The sequence below is a fragment of the Lactuca saligna genome, chromosome 4 (assembly GCF_052625555.1).
Source record: "Lactuca saligna cultivar CGN05327 chromosome 4, ASM5262555v1, whole genome shotgun sequence".
NCBI lineage: Eukaryota > Viridiplantae > Streptophyta > Magnoliopsida > Asterales > Asteraceae > Lactuca > Lactuca saligna.
The window spans coordinates 335,291,006-335,308,597 of NC_136420.1; positions in this window are offsets into that span (position 1 = coordinate 335,291,006).

Sequence of the window (17,592 nt, forward strand, 5' to 3'; positions counted from 1 at the left end):
AAACTGTAACGACGCTTTCAACTGTCCATCTTTTTCCCTCGATCAACTATGGCGACTTCTTCTTCTGCACACGATCAGAATACTTCATCGGCCCTTCTTACCATCAAGCAAAACCAAAATATGATTATAGAACTGAATTCATTTTATATGATTCCTACATGTTACAAGTTGTCGAATGTTTGAAGTACTCTGCATTGGTTATTTCCCTAACCCAATTCAAAGTTATTCCGATATCTCTACTGTCTCAAGTCTACTCTTCCGCATCGTATGACAAAAACAAGGAACGAATTTACTTTCAAATTCACTCCAAGAAGGCCTCTATTTCAAAAGGGAGGTTTTGCTCATTGCTACATCTCATTGTGGATTCTTCTATTATTTCACCTGACTTTATTACAACAACACAAATCTTCTTGATGCTGTATGAAATGGGATACACGGATGTGCTGACCACCATTGCCAAAGTCAAGAAGTCATGTCTACCATCTCAGTGGAACAGTCTTCTAACTCATCTTATCAATAGCTTGGTAGAACGAAGTCTTGGATCAGATGGCACTAGTAAAGGATTTCTAACCATTCTCTATGGTCTGTACAATGGAATAAACCTCGACTATGGGTCTATTACATGGTCTCAGGTTGTGCAGAGGATAAATACTTCCACTTGTCCGTCCGAAATTTCTTGTGGAAGGTTTTGGACTCTCATTACACGGCAGGCCATAGACACTCTGGAAATTCCAGTGATGAAGGATGCTCTCATCACGTCCATTGCAGCTTTTCATACAAAGAAGATCATCATCTCTGACCCAACAAAGTTTCTTCATTATGGTTCAATTCCAGAGACCATGTATAGGGATGTTACAGCGAGAGTCAGGTGATGGCTGAATATAGAAAACTTCCTCCTAAGGAGCCAAGAGTTCTTTCTCCTGTGCCAAAGGTTGCCTTGAATGTTGTTGACAAGCCAAGCAACAGAGGAAAAAGGGTGACAACGAAGAAGGAAACAACCGAGGAGGATCAACCTAAGCCCTCCAAATTAAAGAAGCGAAAGTCAGAAAAGGACTCCTCCTCAAAGCCAAAGAAAATCAAGAAAATGGCGAATAGATCAAGAAATCAAACTCCTCCAAGTCCTGCTCATCCTGAAGATGAAGTTCCTCCGGAATCTCCATGAGGTAATACTCCTCCTAGATCTCCTACACCAATCGAATCTCCCCCTCACAAACTTCTAACCCCACCTCCATCACCAAAACCGAAACCTCCATCGCCGACACTGAAAGTTCCAGTTTCGGTTGTTACCACGTCCCTAACAGAAACCTCTTTTCCACCACCACCACTAGTTTCTTCTGTTTCCATTCCTACAACCACCTTACCAACTCCTATAATTTCCCAATCAACCACCACAACTATCCCTGAACCAATAGCAAGGGTCAACGTATCTGATATGGGGGCACCTAATGAAACCGAACCCCCAGTCATCCGTAAACGTCTCTCTCCAACCCACTCAACCGAATCCAGTGATACTTTTAGGTGGAGACAATAATGAGTATGACTCTACATACTTTAGTCCGTATCAGCTTCAATCTGATGAAGACAATGATGCTCCTGTCAACCGCCAACATTTACAGAGCATTCATGAAAAGCTGGATAAGTTACTTGCAGATAATAAAGCTTATGGTGGGGTGGTTCTTAAAGCTTTTGTGGAGACTTCCATCGAGCAATATACAATGGCTATGGATAAATCAACTGATGCAATCAAAGAATCGGCTTCTACTTGCAGAAAAGCCTCTGCCGATGTTGCTGGAGTTATTCAAACTACCCAGATCTTTTTGGATTCTTAGGGCATGCTGATACGAATGCTGCCAAAGTACGTGACTCAGTCGAATCTCTTTCGCAGTATCTATAGGAAGAACAAAAGAAGTTTGCTGATGTTCATTCCTCCATCCAAGCTGAAAACACTTCTCTTATGAGTTCAGTTTCCTCTTGGCTGGACTCACTTCATGCAGATATTGCAAAAGAGAGTGCTTTGAAAGAAGAAATTGCTCGCCAAGCCTCTACCATTGCAGTTCAACAAGTTCAAATTGCTCAAGCCGAGAAGGAGATTTCCTTGTTACAAACCGAGAGAGCTATCTTCCGAAGCTGTGTAAATGATGTCAAGGACATGTTGACCAATATCCTTGGTGCTCATGATCCCATTATCACTCTCACCATCAGAAATCATCTTGCTGGAAAATTGCTCCCTACCCTTGCAATACTTCATGAGATGAAAGGTGTTCGGAGCCTTTCGTTACTCCAAAACAAGGGGGAGAGGGTGGAACACAGAAAGTGATTGTAACAGCTGAAACTCTTAAACCGAATATCCCAGTAACAAAAGAACTGAAGGTCAATGTAGCTTCAGGTTCTGGTCCAACAGATAAGCAGAAAAAGATTATCAATGACAGTGATAGTGATGCAGAATAAACTATTACTGAAGCTCTCAATCGAAAGAAGAGAGATAAAGAATTGGATGACAATCTGAAAATAACAAAGGAGGCAGAGGAAATAGAGAGGCGTAACAAAGAAGAAGAAGAAGATGTCTTAAAGTGTAAGAAGGCTTTGTTTCCTGAGTGGACTAGAAAGGTGCTAATCAGTCAAGCAATAGAATCACCAAGTGTTTATTGGTTAGAATCGATTGCTTCTTTCCACTGTAATAATTCAAAGGACTCACAGTTTGATATGCCAATTACAAGGAAGGCTTTTACATTCCATTGTTTTGACTCAACTGCTAAGGTTCCCTTTCCTAGTCCAAAGGTTGACCGAGAGCTTATCGACTTTTACCTAAAGTGTGGTCAACCTCAATACCTAACATGGAGTGCACAGAAAATTATAACTGTCAAGGTATTGAAACCTACACCTACTGGAAAGTTTGTGAACGTGCATTTCAAGATTACACAAGGGTCTGCAAATTCGGTTTCGATGATTTCTCTAGCAGATCTTCCCAATCTCAATCCTCATGATTGGATATTGATATACAACATTCTGCTCACTAATTCGAAGGAGTATGAGACGATTCAAGAGCACATCAAGAGAATGTTGGCCTCCTACATCTATGAAGTTGCAACGATGGATCAGGAGATCGCAAAAGTGATGAACAAGAAGCCGACTGTCAAGCGTACTCAAAACCCAGGGGATGTGCACAAAATGAAGATAGGGAAAATTGATTCAACACATCTGACTGTGATGTTTACTAAAGTTGAACCTCGCAGGTCTTTGTTTGCTCTCGTAGATAAGCACCTGTATTTACTGACTGCTTGGAGCACATTATCAACTTCATACATGGGTGCAAGCAGAACTCGGATGCTGACAAGAAAATTTTCACTGATATGCTTTGGTGGTATATTACCTTTCGGTACCATCTATTAGCTATCATCCTGAGGGTATTCAAGATGGTGAAGAAGCCTTCGGTTGTTAAACAAAGTTAAAGTCTTGGTCCCAAAGACGCAAAGAGGGAGATTGTTGGGGCTTATTATGTTGCGTCTTGGGCTTTTTGTATTATATCTGGATTGGGCCTGTCCATCCGTGATTTTCTCGTAGGGTTAGACTATATATATATATATATATATATATATATATATATATATATATATATATATATATATATATATATGCATGCATGTGTGCATTATATAAGGACGTCTTTTAATTACGCTTAAGTTTTGTAACCCTAAAACACCTCTATAGTCAAAGTTCTTAGTCGAGCTCTTCTGAGGTATTGAAGCATTAATCATTCAACATATTCAAGCCATATTCGTGTTTATATTTACGTTCTTATTTGTTTGCATACTTAGAATCAATCGATCCTGAAAGAACTATGTTCTAACACTTGGATCTTTGATTTGGAGCCGCAGCATGGCTCAAATCAGGTCTGTATGGAAAATGGATTGAATGGACTCGGCGAATCGCAAGATTGACTCGGCGAGTCATATGAAGATAGCCATGGACTTGACGAGTTGGATGAGCAACTCGGCGAATCCGATTAAGATTGCCTTAGACTCGACGAATTGTTTGAACAACTCAGCGAGTCGGATGATTTTTCCCGAGGAAAGTAGTGTTTGAGTGAAATAGCTTCATTCCTTCTTAGTTACACGTAAAGTTAGCAACTTTACGTGTTCAGATGGTCCTAGGAGTTTAGATCCATGAGTTAGATGCTCCTGAATGGATTACAATCGATTATATGAAATCTGCATTTTAGGACTCAGCGAGTTATTCATCAGACTCGGTGAGTCGAGTCGCGATTTGCCCGTCTTTCTTCGAGTTGTGAGTTAAGGGTGAATCAGTGAGTGGGGAAAGGACTCGGTGAGTTAAAGTCATAGTTAGTGATGAAGGGACTCGACGAGTCTGCGCCCTGACTCGGCGAGTCTGGTCAACTGGAAGTTGACTTTCACCAGGGAGTTAACTTTGACTAGGGGTGAAATAGTCTTTTTACCCTGAGAGCATTTACCAGTAACTAATCTAGTGTTTTTGGAATTTGTAGTCGGACACTTCCGGAGCAACAGTCAGCCACTTTTAGAGTTAGCATCTCAGCAGCCAGCAGTACGAGGTGAGTTTTCCCTCCAGTAGGAACGGGTCTACGACCACAATGTCGGCCCGTCTAGTTAGAAGTAGTTCCGGACTTTGGTCGGATGCAATAGTTCATTGTGCTTGATGTCTTTGTGATTCAAGCATGTCTTTGTGTTATGTGTTCTGGACTTCGATCCGATGCAGTATGCAGTATATGTGTTTATGCTAGTTGATATGTTTATGCTATGCTATGTTATGCTTAGTCAGTTTCCGGATTTCGGTCCGATGCAGGGGATAAGGTCCCAGTCAGTTCCGAATTTCAATCCGATGCAGTTAGTTCCAGACTTCGGTCCGATGCAAGGGACAAGGTCCCAGTCAGTTCCAGACTTCAGTCTGATGTAGTTTATGGACTTCGGCCCGATGCAGAGGGCAAGGCCCTGGTTAGTTCTAGACTTCGGTCCGATGCAATTTCTGGACTTCGGTCCGAGGCAGTGGGCAAGGCCTAATATGTGTTTATATGTTATTGAATGGTATGTGGTAGTCTGGGGTAGCTCACTAAGCTTTGTGCTTACAATTTCAGTTTTAGTTTTAGGTACTTCCGCAAGCAAAGGGAAGAGCTCGGGATGATGACATTGCACACACCACAGCTTCAGATTTTGTCCTGGGATTTTATTTCAGATACTATGTTATGTTGTTATAGTTCTTTTGTGATGACACATCTATTATAACTTTTTGGGATTTATGACGTACGATTTCATGATATATTATAAATTGTTGATAACCTTAGTAATATTTAAACAACAAATTTTGGGTCGTATTTTGGGATGTTGCAAGTTGGTATCAAAGCCTTGGTTTGATGGATTCAGGCACACTTATGGGTATGACTGAACTCAAACTAAGGAAATAGTAAAATATTTTTGAAAGAAAAATGTTTTCAAAAGAATTTTTGAAAAAGAGACTTAAAAAAAAGAATTTTGAAAACGAGAAAAGGGAGTGGTGCATGCGATCAGCCGAGCTCAATTAAGTACTCCCATATTACCCATGCAAGTTTACATTATGATTATCTGTTTCAGTTACAGTAGAACAACATGCTATATTAGGACTAAGGATCTAGGGAGATGCCTTATGTGCCTGCTATATGTGTTGCTGCCTTATAAGAATTGCATGCTAGTATTGAGTAGACAGTAGTAGGATAGCCTGATTAGGTTATGCCTGATATTGTGAGCTTAGCATTGTATGCTAGTACAGTTTTTTGTTATGAGAATAGAGTTGCTTGATTTGTTCCTATGTCCGAATGCTACTTGCTTTGTGATTTGTGGGACTCCAAGTGATGGGAGTTAGCGATTGGGTGAATACGTCACATCACATGTGATCAGGATTGGATAATCTCAGAGTGTTGGATTGGGCCCTACTGTGCAGCTTTTGTTTGAGTCCAACCATTGTAGGAAAGAGTCTTTTATTCGAAGGATTATCTGAGCCTCGTCACATGTGGTGGTATTCCGGTGATGACTAATTGGCATTAAAAGGAGGCCTTCAGCAGCTGAGGACTGGTTTTTAGTTGATTCAGATAATTCCCTAGGGTGAGCCTAGGATGAGAGTAACAGAGATCAGTAGAAGTACCAGTGACTTGGTGGAGTCGAGGAAATTCTTGAGGAAAGTACGGATAGATGTCAAAGGTAGTAAGGGCTCATACTACTGGAAGCAGAGGATCTGTACTCGAATCAAGGAAGGCCGAGGTGAGACCAGGAAACTTGTAGTAATAGCGATCCATCGAGATATATCAGTGTTTCAGACGTTTATCATGATATGTTTTCAGAATGGTGGTTCTACGTCCTAGACCAGCAGGCAGCAGTTCAGGTGCCAGGGAGGGATCAGGATCAGGCTCGGGGGCCAAGCATTTGGATGAGCAGACTAGGGAGTTTTTCACTTCAGAGGTTACACGTATCATACTTAAGCAGACTCCTGTGATCTTTGGTTCTATCAAAGAGGGTATTTTAGAGTTGATGGATGATAAGTTGAGCACGTTCCGTGCTGAGATGGCGGCCATGATGGGGTCATGCACACTCACCTTCAGGGAGTTCCGGGCTTGTGGAGCTCCATACTACCATGGGGCGTGGGACCCCATTGCGAGTACTAGGTGGTTGGTAGATGTTTCCAACGCATTCCGCACCAGTAGATATCCCGAGGGGGACAAGGTCAGATTAGCATCCTATCTTCTGAAGGATAGGGCACAAGATTGGTGTGAGGAGGTTGGGCATGTCATCGGGGATGACACAGCACTTGATGCCATGACATGGGATGATTTTACTACCAGGTTCAGTGTCACACCCCCAAACCGGAATGGCGGAAACATTCGGGGGTGGATGACTTCACGTAGTATCACAACGATTGAATATTGTAAAGAAAGTAACACAACCATCATATATATATATTAATGAAAACGTGTATTGTTGCGTTATACATGTTATCAAAAGAATATTACAATATGATGAATAAATGTTTAATGATAAAATCATCCTTTGTGTTCCTTCTTCCAAAAGCAGGTAGTTTACCTGTATCACTGATTCCCTGAGAAATACAAGTGGTTTTGAAAAGTGTCAACATTTAAGTTTGTTGAGTTCATGAGTGTTCCGAGTTGAAAAGTATATTCCTTTTTGGTGGTAGTTTGGTAAACGAAATCTTTAGAAAATCCAATATTTTCTTGTAACATGTAAAAGGTTCCAAAGTTGGAATGTGTTAGTAACTTTTATAAACAATTGATAACAATAATTTAGTATGAAAATATAATGTAGAAATACTGCGATGCACATATGAACCTTGTAAATCAATCTTGTTTTATACTTTTTATGTGAGTTTTATAACCATACTATTGACACTGACGGCCTGTAACAACATTCTTCAAGTGTTGTAGTGTTATGACATTTGTCACCCCAGACCTGCCGGTCTAACTATAGCTAGTAGTTTAGGTGCGGGATTGTCAATCCCGTATAGATCTATACACAAGTATCACGCTCTCCCTCCAAGAGATTATGGTATATAATACAGGACTTGAAATGCGTACAAAAATGTACGTTGAAGTTTAAATGTCTCACATTACCTAGTATAAATAGATTTTACAATGAAATGACTTTACTCCTTTTTGAACGTGTTTCGTTTTCAAATTGTATAAAAATGTAGGATTGACTTGCTAACTATACCCATTATAGTTTTTCAGATAGTATGTTCCATTTCGTAGACATAACTTAGTGATATAATTGCCCTTGTATACATAAGATGTTTGTATCGATATTCGAAGTTAGAAATTTCATTTATGTTTAGAAAACGATACTTTTAACGTGTAATGTACTTGTATTTCCCCCCCTAAAACATGAAAAAGAGTTGAAAAGTAGGGGTATGAACTCACTCGTTAAGTTTGAAGAGAGGGGCTAGAGTTGAGCAGAGTTTCGATCTCGGATAGTTGCGTCGTCGGGTTCTTCGGGAACTTCTGCTACGTAAATCTTCCGTCGGGGCTCGAGTGCGGAAACCGAGGTGAGAAAAGGGTCTCTGGGGCTGGGAGAATGTCTGAGAAATGGTGAAGGTGTGCCAAAACCCGAGCCTTATGCCCTCTATTTATAGGGCTGAAAACCCCCGTACGCGGCGCGTACTGCCGGAGTACGCGGGGCGTAGTCAGTACGCGGGGCGTAATAAGGCGTCATGGCTTACGACTCCTGGCTAGCTAGGCGTAGCTTGGGCGGGCCGATGGGACTCGACCCTGGGTCTAGTACGCGGGGCGTACTCCCAGATTACGCAGGGCGTAATCCCTGCTTCCAACTTCTAAATTCCGTAACTTTCGCGTACGAGCTCCGTTTTTCGCGTTCTTTATATCCACGCGTAGGTGAGATTATGCTCTACAACTTTCATTTAGATTCCGTCGGCTAGTTTTGACTTTATTTTTAATGATATAATTTTAATAGGCCGGGCCTCCTAAAGTTCGTTACAATTTCATAGATTCTTTATTCGACGTCGGTTTTCGTTTGTCTTTTTATTGTTTTATTATCACCGAGGAGATCTTCAACTTCCGTTTAGGTGGCGATAGTTAAATAATACTCGATCTTCAATCCGAGTTTTTAGCCTTACTACTGTTGCGAAACTTTGAAAATTCGTAACTTCTTCATACGAGGTCCAAATTGGGCGATCTTTTTATGCACGCTCATCTTTCAACGAGATCTACGACTTTTGTTTAGATACTTTAAGGCTAAAATGTATTTTATAGAGATTTCACTTTTTACGTCAAATTATGTTTTAACGTCGAGTCGTAATTATACGAGTGGTTATAATTTCTTCAATATAACTCGGTTTTGAGTGTTCTTTATGTCTTTGGAAACCTGGGCATGATATCTAATATTCGATGCATCCCAACTTAGATACCTGAACACTTTATTTTCGAGGTTAATTTCGTTGTTTTTAGCTGTCGAGTGTTTACAATGCTTTTGGGAAAAATAGGGTTGTCACATCATCCCCCTATTAAGGGAATTTCGTCCCGAAATTTAATCTAAGAACAATATTACAATTTAGGAAAAAGATGCGGGTACTTTTGTTTCATTTGATCCTCTCGTTCCTAGGTGTATTCAGGTCCTCGCTTGGCGTTCCAGCGGACCTTCACGATAGGTATGCGGCTTTGTTTGGTCCTTTTGACTTCCCGATCCATGATCTCTACCGGTTCTTCTACAAATTGGAGGTTTTTGTTTATTGCGATTTCGTCTAGAAGGACGACAAGGGTCTCGTCGGATAAGCATTTCTTCAGGTTTGACACATGAAAGGTAGGGTGTACATTGTGTAGTTCCTGAGGTAGTCTAAGTTTGTAAGCCACTGGACCGATCCTCGCAAGGATCTCGAATGGTCCGATGTATCTGGGGTTCAGTTTCTCACGTTTTCCGAAGCGTATCAATCCTTTCCATGGCGAGACTTTTAGTAGGACATGGTCTCCAACTTGGAATTCCAAGGGTTTTCGTCTCTGATCTGCATAACTCTTTTGTCTATCCCTTGATGCCTTTAGACGTTCTCGGATTTGAACAATCTTCTCCGTAGTTTCCCGTATGATTTCTGGCCCAGTAAGTGTGTTGTCAGTTGCTTGTCCTTTTGCTAGTTGGGTGTCTCCCACTTCGGCCCAGCATAAAGGTGACCTGCACTTGCGGCCATAGAGGGCTTCGAACGGGGCAGCTTTGATACTGGTGTGGTAGCTATTGTTGTACGAGAACTCGACCAAGGGTAGATGTGTGTCCCATGCTTTGCCGAAATCGATTACGCAGGCCCTCAGCATGTCTTCTAGGGTTTGTATGGTTCTCTCGCTCTGGCCGTCGGTTTGAGGGTGATAGGCGGTACTCATGTCTAGTCTTGTCCCCAAAGCTCTTTGTAGCGACTGCCAGAATCTTGAGGTGAATCTACTATCTCGGTCCGAGATAATGGATACGGGCACACCGTGCAGTCGTACAATTTCCCTGAGGTACGTCCTTGTTAACTTCTCCAATTTATCCGTCACTTTGATCGGTAGAAAATGCGCTGATTTAGTTAACCTGTCGACAATTACCCAAATGGTGTCGAGTCCGTTTTGTCGTTTTGGGTAACTTGGTTATGAAATCCATAGTTATCCGCTCCCACTTCCATTCGGGTATTTCTGGTTGTTGTAATAAACCTGAAGGTTTTTGGTATTCTATTTTGACCTTAGCGCACGTCAGACATTTACTCACGTAGGTAGCAATTTCGGCTTTCATGTTCGGCCACCAGTACAACTTCTTGAGGTCGAGATACATCTTGTCGGAGCCGGGATGTATGGAGTATCGTGTTTTATGGGCTTCGTCCATGACGATTTCTCTGAATCCACCAAACTTTGGTGTCCATATTCGATCCATGAAATAACGAACTCCGTCGTTCTTGGTTTCAAGATTCTTATCCATTCTCCTTAGGGTTTCTCCTGCCACATTTTCAGCTTTCAAGGCTTCCATTTGGGCTTCCTTGATTTGCGTGGACAGGTGGGAATGGATCGTCATAGTTAGGGACTTCACTCGGCGACCGGAGTATTCCTTCCTACTGAGTGCATCCGCCACCACATTAGCCTTTCCGGGGTGATATCGAATTCCGCATTCGTAATCACTTAGTAGCTCTACCCACCGTCTTTGTCTCATGTTGAGTTCTTTCTGGTTGAGAATATGTTGAAGGCTTTTATGGTCAGTGAAGATCGTGCATTTTGTGCCGTAGAGGTAGTGTCTCCATATCTTTAGAGCGAAAACGACTGCTCCTAGCTCAAGATCGTGCGTTGTGTAGTTCACTTCATGCGTCTTTAGTTGTCTGGAGGCATAGGCGATGACCTTCCCTCGTTGCATCATGACACACCCGAGTCCTTGGTTTGATGCATCACAATAGACCACGAAGTCCTCCGTCCCTTCTGGCAGGGTTAGGATGGGCGCACTACACAATGCTCGTTTTAGCATTTGAAATGCGGCATCTTGTTTTTCTCCCTAGTCGAAGGTCACATTTTTCTGAGTTAGTGTGGTGAGTGGCTTGGCAATCTTGGAAAAATTTTGTATGAACCTTCGGTAATACCCGGCGAGTCCTAAAAATTGTCGGATCTCGGTAGGGGTTCTTGGGATCGTCCAATTCTCTATTGCCTTGATCTTCGAGGGATCCACGTGTATTCCTTCCTTGCTTACTACGTGTCCTAGAAAATCCACCTCTCGAATCCAAAATTCGCACTTGGAAAATTTTGCATAAAGTTTCTCTGCCCTTAATGTTTCCAGAACTTGGCGGAGATGTTGGCTGTGTTCTTCCTGGTTTCTAGAATAGATGAGTATATCATCTATGAACACGATCACGAATTTGTCCAGGAAAGGGCGACATACTCGATTCATCAAATCCATGAACACTGCTGGAGCGTTTGTCAATCCGAAGGGCATCACTACAAACTCGTAGTGACCATATCGTGTTCGGAAAGCCGTTTTGGGGATGTCTCCTTCTAGTACTCGTAGCTGGTGATAACCGGATCATAGGTCGATTTTCGAGAAGTAGCTCGCTCCTTGTAGTTGGTCAAAAAGGTCGTCTATACGTGGAAGGGGATATCGGTTTTTGATTGTCAGTTTGTTTAGTTCTCGATAATCGATGCACATGCGAAAAGATCCGTCCTTCTTTTTCACGAACAGGACTGGTGCACCCCATGGTGAGAAACTTGGCCTAATGAATCCCTTGCTCAACAGCTCGTTCAATTGACTGGACAGTTCCTGCATCTCGGCTGGAGCTAAACGGTACGGTGACTTTGCTACTGGGGTGGCTCCGGGAATCAAGTCGATTCTGAATTCGACTTGACGTTCTGGTGGGACTCCTGGGAGATCTTCTGGGAAAATGTCTGGGAAGTTGCAGACTTCTGGAATATCTTTAATGTTCTTTGGTTCTTTCTTCTGGTCTACTACGTGGGCTAGAAAGGCATGGTATTCCTTGCGAAGATATTTTTGTGCTTTAATACAGGAGATGATTTGTAATTTTGCACTAGGTTTGTCTCCATATATGATGAGATTTTCGCCGTTGGGAAGATTGAGACGAACGACCTTTTCATGGCAAAGAATGTCGGCATGGTGAAGACTCAGCCAGTCCATACCGATGATTATATCAAAACTTCTTATCGAAATGGGCATAAGGTCGATTGGAAATAAATGTTCGTTTAAATTTAATGTGCACCCGACGTACATATCACTTGTGCTTTCTGTTTTTCCATTAGCCATTTCTACAGTGAATATTTTATTAAGTGGTTGGGGTCTCTGGTTAAGTAGATGTTTGAATTTATGGCTCACAAAACTTCTCTCCGCACCGCAATCAAATAGTATGCATGCATAAATGTTGTTGAGGAGAAACGTACCCGTAACTACTGTTGGATCAGTTATTGCTTCATTTTGACCTATCGCCAGCACTCTCCCAATACCACCAACATTCCTTGTCTTGGGGCAGTCCCTCTTGAAATGCCCGGTTTTTCCACATCCATAACAAGCTTGACTTACCCCAGTACTAGGAACTTGAGAGAATGGCCGCGCTGGTGCCTTACAGAAACGGGCTGTGTGCCCTTTCCTGTCACAGTTCTTACAGTACATTTCGCGGCAATTACCGTGGTGATGGTAGTTGCATTTGCTTCACTTTGGCAAGTTCCCTGCATATTGTTTTGTTGGCGTCGAAGTTGTAGGAGTTGTGCTGGGAGTAGTAGCAGCATGAACCGCCACCATTTGTCTCTTTGAAGGTTCTTGCGAGGTTAGTCCCTTCCTCTTGTTCCAATACTTCTTCTTGCTGTTGTTATTGTTGTCATTGTTCCCTTTGGTTGGTTCAGTTGCGATAGTCGTGACTCCTTGGCAGACGCCATGATCCACAAGCGATTGCGCCAGTTCTTTGGCACTGTCGAAGGTCATGGGCTTTGAAGCTAGTACACTTCCTCGCAGTTGGGGTGATAATCCCCAGATGTATCTCTCAACTTTTTGGCCTTCTAGAATTAACATCCCAGGACAAAGTGTTATCAAATCGCTGAATCTATTGGTGTAGCCTGCGATGTCCGAACCTTTCATCGAAAGGTTCCACAATTCTTGTTCCAGCTTCTGAATTTCGCCCCTTGGGCAGTATTCCCGTAGGAGCATTCGCTTCAAATTCTCCCAACCCATGGATTTTGCCACCACCAGGGTTAGTGTCTTGACGTGGCCGTTCCACCATGTCAAGGCGCGTTCAGAGAATGTACAGGCAGCAAATTTTACTTTGCTTTCTTCCGGGCATGCGCAAATTTCAAATACGGCTTCCGTCTTCTCTATCCATTGGGATAGAGCCAACACTCCTCCAGTTCCATAAAAGGGAATAGGTTTTCCATTAGTGAAGTCTTTGTAAGTGCAGACTCCAGTATGGCCTTGGCTTGGGCCGTTGGTAAAGCTATTTATTCCACCTCCCGACCCATTGTTGCTCATTTGAGCCATCGCCGCGGTTACAGCGGCCGTTACAGCAGTTTGGAACATAGCTGCATCCATAGTCGGAGGAGGTGGTGGAGGTGGTGCTGGAGTTGAGTTTCTGCGTGTTGTTCTACGAGGAGGCATGTTCTGGTAGAGAAAATAAGAATAAATACTATAAGTTTCTAATGTCTTGACAATTGTGTAATTGAGGGTTAGTCATATCTTGTAATTTGTTTTGACTTTAGTTTTTGGTTTCAAATTAGATATAACAATTTAATTAATTTCGAGAGGTATATAAAGAGGCACTGCATATATATATATATCACACCTAAGGTGTGTTTCATTAGGCTTCTAGGAAAATTTGACCTAATTAAGAGGTCTCCGTTTTACAGATACAAAAGAAAATAAGAGAAAAACTTTATCCGCAGTCCTAGTCTATATCAAAATTTGTTGGAGCTTGAACAAACTCTACTTGTGGCGTTTGGAGCTGGATTCGGCATCTGGCCGTTTGACTCCCATCAGTCGCCTCTCGAATTCCGCTTGTTGTTCTTTCATCTCTCTTATGTCATCTAGCGCTGTTATCATTTGGTTCTGTAGTGTCCCCGTGTAGATTTGGAGATTCTCATGTAGTCCGTCCAAACGGCTGATGTCGGAGGCGTTACCTTGGGTAGCAGCATTGATCTCTCGAATTCGGGTTGCTTGTTGGTCTGCCTGGTAGCTCTGGTTAGCTATAGCGTTCACGACAACGGGAAGTGCTCGATCAGCTGAGCCTCCTCCACTGACGTTGTAAAAATCCCGACACATGCCAAATGGAGGACGCACGCCTTGCTGACGGCTCCAGTAGTAGAGGTGGCTTCCCCATATGGGAATGGGTCCCGGTTGATGTGGCCTAATCACTGGAGGATGGGGGATGGGAGGGTCAATTACTTCTAGTTCGGAATCTGTTCCGCTAGAAATTTCCACGATCTCCTCGTCGACTTCGTATTCCTCTCCGACCTCGATTTCGAATTCTTCTTCGACCTCTTCTTCGATTTCTTCTTCGATTTCCTCTGGGTCTTCCTCCGGGTCTTCTTCTATCCAGCCGCCGTTACCTTGATTTAGGTAGTAGGGGTCTCCCGGTAAAGGAAATCCAGCCATTTGTCTGTACTGGGATAGAGGTATGAGATTTTTATAAGAAAAGAATTTCTAATTAACGAATTCCTAAGCCTATTTATATCTTTACTGAGCGCAATGTTTTATCGTTTAATAATAGACTTATATTATTTCAATTTAGCGAATTTAGATTTTATAAGTTTTTGGCGTGTTGACTACTACGACCATTCCTCGACGTATATTGGTCAAATCCAGGATAAATATAGTTGATCAGGCTATATTTATTCTTGATTTGGTTACATACCCCAAGGCTCAATCGTGGTATTGCAACTTGCCATGCTACTTTTTAGAAAAACTTGTCATGACGCGAGACTGATACGTGCGGTAAAAATGTATATATTTAAAAGAAAATATATTTCTATGAAAATGTTGTTATCAGAGGGTTTTTGGTTCCCGTTGTATTTATAGTTTGTATATCTTATGTGGTTAGATATACTTGGTTCACTATAAACAATGCTCTGATACCAATCTGTCACACCCCCAAACCGGAATGGCGGAAACATTCGGGGGTGGATGACTTCACGTAGTATCACAACGATTGAATATTGTAAAGAAAGTAACACAACCATCATATATATATATATTAATGAAAACGTGTATTGTTGCGTTATACATGTTATCAAAAGAATATTACAATATGATGAATAAATGTTTAATGATAAAATCATCCTTTGTGTTCCTTCTTCCAAAAGCAGGTAGTTTACCTGTATCATTGATTCCCTGAGAAATACAAGTGGTTTTGAAAAGTGTCAACATTTAAGTTGGTGAGTTCATGAGTGTTCCGAGTTGAAAAGTATATTCCTTTTTGGTGGTAGTTTGGTAAACGAAATCTTTAGAAAATCCAATATTTTCTTGTAACATGTAAAAGGTTCCAAAGTTGGAATGTGTTAGTAACTTTTATAAACAATTGATAACAATAATTTAGTATGAAAATATAATGTAGAAATACTGCGATGCACATATGAACCTTGTAAATCAATCTTGTTTTATACTTTTTATGTGAGTTTTATAACCATACTATTGACACTGACGGCCTGTAACAACATTCTTCAAGTGTTGTAGTGTTATGACATTTGTCACCCCAGACCTGCCGGTCTAACTATAGCTAGTAGTTTAGGTGCGGGATTGTCAATCCCGTATAGATCTATACACAAGTATCACACTCTCCCTCCAAGAGATTATGGTATATAATACAGGACTTGAAATGCGTACAAAAATGTACGTTGAAGTTTAAATGTCTCACATTACCTAGTATAAATAGATTTTACAATGAAATGACTTTACTCCTTTTTGAACGTGTTTCGTTTTCAAATTGTATAAAAATGTAGGATTGACTTGCTAACTATACCCATTATAGTTTTTCAGATAGTATGTTCCATTTCGTAGACATAACTTAGTGATATAATTGCCCTTGTATACATAAGATGTTTGTATCGATATTCGAAGTTAGAAATTTCATTTATGTTTAGAAAACGATACTTTTAACGTGTAATGTACTTGTATTTCCCCCCTAAAACATGAAAAAGAGTTGAAAAGTAGGGGTATGAACTCACTCGTTAAGTTTGAAGAGAGGGGCTAGAGTTTAGCAGAGTTTCGATCTCGGATAGTTGCGTCGTCGGGTTCTTCGGGAACTTCTGCTACGTAAATCTTCCGTCGGGGCTCGAGTGCGGAAACCGAGGTGAGAAAAGGGTCTCTGGGGCTGGGAGAATGTCTGAGAAATGGTGAAGGTGTGCCAAAACCCGAGCCTTATGCCCTCTATTTATAGGGCTGAAAACCCCCGTACGCGGCGCGTACTGCCGGAGTACGCGGGGCGTAGTCAGTACGCGGGGCGTAATAAGGCGTCATGGCTTACGACTCCTGGCTAGCTAGGCGTAGCTTGGGCGGGCCGATGGGACTCGACCCTGGGTCTAGTACGCGGGGCGTACTCCCAGATTACGCAGGGCGTAATCCCTGCTTCCAACTTCTAAATTCCGTAACTTTCGCGTACGAGCTCCGTTTTTCGCGTTCTTTATATCCACGCGTAGGTGAGATTATGCTCTACAACTTTCATTTAGATTCCGTCGGCTAGTTTTGACTTTATTTTTAATGATATAATTTTAATAGGCCGGGCCTCCTAAAGTTCGTTACAATTTCATAGATTCTTTATTCGACGTCGGTTTTCGTTTGTCTTTTTATTGTTTTATTATCACCGAGGAGATCTTCAACTTCCGTTTAGGTGGCGATAGTTAAATAATACTCGATCTTCAATCCGAGTTTTTAGCCTTACTACTGTTGCGAAACTTTGAAAATTCGTAACTTCTTCATACGAGGTCCAAATTGGGCGATCTTTTTATGCACGCTCATCTTTCAACGAGATCTACGACTTTTGTTTAGATACTTTAAGGCTAAAATGTATTTTATAGAGATTTCACTTTTTACGTCAAATTATGTTTTAACGTCGAGTCGTAATTATACGAGTGGTTATAATTTCTTCAATATAACTCGGTTTTGAGTGTTCTTTATGTCTTTGGAAACCTGGGCATGATATCTAATATTCGATGCATCCCAACTTAGATACCTGAACACTTTATTTTCGAGGTTAATTTCGTTGTTTTTAGCTTTCGAGTGTTTACAATGCTTTTGGGAAAAATAGGGTTGTCACATTCAGAGCCGAGTTTGCACCGGTTATTGAGGTGAAAAAGTTAGCCAGAGAGTTTCAGGACCTTACTCAGACTACAGAGACAGTGGCAGAGATTTCTGCCAAGTTCAGAGAGAGGGATCTTCTTGTTCCTCAGTACGCAGCTGACGAGGAAATGAAGAAAGCCCGTTATCATGAGATGCTGCAGAGTGATATCCGTTAGTTTGTGAGTCGATCCAGCTATAAGACGTTGGATGATATGATTACGAGGGCTCCGGAGAGGGAGATTGGTCTTGAGATGGAGAAGAATAGGAAGCCAGAGGTGGTTTCCGGTACAAGGAGTTTGGGCAAGAA